We start from the raw sequence: 3,598 nt of genomic DNA, 5'->3' as shown, positions 1-3,598 counted from the left end.
TCAGATTTGCTGCTGATATTTTGTTTAGGGATTTTGCATCCAAGCCCAGGGGAGGATAGCTTATGAGTTTCCTGACTTGTAATGTCCGTTCGATTTTGCTTTATAGTGACCTCATAAAATGAGTTGAGAAGTATTTCTTCTTTTTCTAACTTCTGGAAGATTTTGTTCAAGATTGATGTTTTTTCGTTTGATGATGTAGTATAAGCCTTGAGATTTCTTTGTTTGGTGGTTTTAAATGAGAGACCAAATATCTTTAAAAATACGACAACGACAACATCAACAAAAACCAGAGTGGGGTGGAACTAAGCTGTCGCAGAATAAGTACACTGCGTGGTCTGAAACATCTCTGAACAGGCCATATTTGAGCTGCGAACTAAATGAAACATAATTGGCCTTGTGCAAATTTAGGGAACGAGAGTCCTACAAGGAACAGCAAAAGAAAAGGCCCTACGGTAAAAATTACCTTGGCACGTGCAAGGAGCATACACTAATCTAGAGTGGCTTGAACAGAGAATGAGAGGACAAGTGATGTGAGACGTCATCAAAATATACACAAGGCTCAGATCACACGTGGACTTGTGGAGCACAATTAGGGGGTCGGATTCGATTCTAATGCAGTGGACGTTCACAGAGGGTTTAATACAAGGAAAGGATATGGACTGTGTTTCCAGAATCATTCTGGCTGTGCTGCTGAGAATGGTTTGTAAGGCACTGGAGAGCAGGAGGGAGATCAGGGAAAGGGCACTGTAGACTTTGAGGTAAATACAGTAGATTGGGCATTGATGTTTACCTTTGTTACCTCCTGTGACTCAACTAAAATGACAGAGGGTCTAAAAAGAATGAACTTAGAAAAAAAACACCGTGGGTTGGGAGATGACAAATGGCCACATTATATATTGAGCAGGAGAATGGAGGTTCGTTCTCTGGAGCTTTGGGTGTCACCTTAAAGAACAGTGAAGTTAAATGAAAGTGTCCGTATGGAATAGAAATCTCCCAGCTCCCCCTCCCCCTCCCCTGCAGGCAGGCTCATGCTTCCCAGGCAGGAGACTGGAGCCTTTGTCTCGGAGGAAATTTAGCAGCTCAAGGTTTCGTGTCTACTAGATTTTTGTGAGAGGCACCAATTAGCATTTCTTTATGCTTTTTATCCAATTAAAAGAATTTAGTGGGTGACCTTAAGACGTATAAACTCCTCAGAGGTTTTGATAATGGTTATGGCAACTCTACCCTTATGCCCTTATTCGATGCTTATTTTGATCCTTGCTAAGATTGCATTTTAATGAGCTTCCTTTATGTTAACACTTTCTCAATTTTATATTTTACTGTTTTTGTTTGAAAATTAGTTATCTCTTGTAACCTATAACCCCTCAAACTTCTGTACTCATTTTTTAAATACTTTTCATTCCTACCTCTCATCTATTTTTTGTAATGTTTTGTCAAATACTATCCTCAGAGACATATCATGGAATTCAGTTCTATTTTTCCTACACCTACCTTTGGAATGACAATATAATGACACAATCTCTCTTCCACTTCATAGTTGTACCCAATATTTTGCAACAGCATAGCATGAGTTGCCATTTCCTGCCCCTGTATCAATTCCTTCAGCATCTGCTATCCAGGAATTAAACCAGTGTTGCGTATGTGATGCTTATGGTTGATGGTACTGCCCCACGTGTGGTATCAATGACTGAATCAGTCAGGCTAGCATAAGTTACACTGGGTTCACAAACAGTCCCCAAATCTGGGTGCCTAAACACAACTAAATTTTTGTCGCTTGCTCCCTCAAGGTCAGCTGCTGGTCCAGGTGTCTCTCTCGAGCCGCCGTCTCCCACGGATTCAGTGTTCCAGGCTGTTTCGATCTTCCTACTACATACTTTCGCCGTCGCTGTAATGAGAAAGACTGGCTGAGAATTAGAGTACTGCCTTTGAGTACTTCCACTTAGAAATGGCACAAGTACCTTTTCTGCAAGTTATTTGGCCAGAGTAAGACTTATGGCCACGCCAGCATAAGCAATGGGGAAGTCTTCCTTCTGTCTGCAATGGGAGGAGAGTCGGATTGTATTTAACATTACTAATGCACAGTAGAAGCAAAGGGAGGTATAAATAAAAGTACTTTGGAGAATAAAAAGAGCCCTTGAGGAAAAAATGGTCAGAACAGAACATTTTAAAAAACCATTACAAGGATTAGAAGGATTGAGAAATCTCCAGAAAATAGAGCAAAAACAGTAAGAGATAGGACCTTTCTTGGAATTCTATATTGAGCCAAATGATTGATCAAGTGTTATTGGAAACAAGGTTCCAACAGTGAGAAGCAGCCAAGGGAATTTCTAGGATGAAGGTGGTGGGAAACCAATGGACTGTGGTCAGATGTGCTGTCGGCCAAGGCAGCAACCCGTCTGGAAGGAGGTTAAGGAAAAGGCTTCAAGAGTAATTTCTCCAAAAAAAAAAAAAAAAAAAGAGGAAATGGGGAGATTACCTGATATGTTTGAATCTGTTGAAGAGAAAGTCACATTTTGGGCTGTGTATTTAGAGACATAGTAATAAAAATGTCTGCTGACAACATGAGTTCATTGACTCGGGGCAAACAAAAAATATTCAAGAAAGAAAACATCACCATAGGCTCAGCTGTGTGTAAGATTTGCGAAATCACAGTAGCATAACATTTAATATGTATCTGTGTCAAAAACTCTAACTACAAAGGGGGCATACAGAGTGGAAATGTGTGTGTGAGCAGTATAGGAGATTGAAATAATTTTCTCTTCGCAAGTGAATAGTTATCTAAAGCGGACACACAAGAAGTAGTAATATAAGCCTATTGTTTAAAACCACAGCAACACATCCCATAAGGAAAAGTTACATAGCCACAACCAAGCAGGGACATTTTCTTAGTTCAGAGACAAGAGGTGATGGTGACTTGGAATTGGGAAGTGGCTGTGGAGAGGGGAACTGGGTAGGGGCGATGCTGGCTGTCGGGGCGGGGGGGGGGGGGCAGCAGGACTTGCTGACCATCGGCTGGTGGACTGTGGTGAAGCAGAGGAGGTGTTGAGCACGACTCCAAGACAGGTTGTGCCTCTCAGAAATCCCTCAAGATTGTTCTAAGTGTGTATTTTTCTTTTTCTTTTTTTTCCCTAGGGGAGAGCAGTCCGCCATTGCCACAAGTAATTCGTTCGAGTTGCCCACATTTGGGGAAGTCGCAGGGAAGTCAGCACATCTGCAGCGCAGCGGGTCAGCCTGGGCCTGGGAAAGCCACCTTCGTGATCGTGGTATCTGCCCTGCCAGGTGAGTGTAAGTGGGTATTTTTCAGTGAAAAGTTAAATTTTTCTTAATTAAAGGTAAAATTTGAAAACGATTGTAAAAGAGAGGCTTACTCCCAACGTGGCTGTCTCAAACATCAGCATTAGGAATCTGTGTCTTTTGCTGTCTGTAGGAATGGATTGCTCACACCCATTCCTCCCCTTGGTGACGGCGTTTCCATGGTGTGGTTTCTATCTTCTTCTTCCACCACATTTCATCATTTAGAAAATTACTCTTAAACACTTAGATTTTGGATTTAAAAAGACAGGAGAATATTATTTGTAATTGTATGAAAAGTAAAATA

The 3,598-nt window shown here is 41.4% G+C and overlaps 1 non-coding gene across 1 annotated transcript; it reads right to left on the bottom strand.

Moving 5' to 3' along the window:
• Positions 1–3,129: 3,129 nt before the first annotated feature.
• On the bottom strand, positions 3,130–3,287 carry LOC118986073 (U1 spliceosomal RNA). The gene has a single exon (XR_005066303.1). It is a non-coding gene; the product is annotated as a U1 spliceosomal RNA (small nuclear RNA).
• Positions 3,288–3,598: the final 311 nt, after the last annotated feature.

The sequence above is a fragment of the Sturnira hondurensis genome, unplaced genomic scaffold (assembly GCF_014824575.4).
Source record: "Sturnira hondurensis isolate 20B ecotype Veracruz unplaced genomic scaffold, ASM1482457v3 Scaffold0004136, whole genome shotgun sequence".
NCBI classification, from domain to species: Eukaryota; Metazoa; Chordata; class Mammalia; order Chiroptera; family Phyllostomidae; genus Sturnira; species Sturnira hondurensis.
This window is presented reverse-complemented; position numbering and strand designations above follow the sequence as displayed.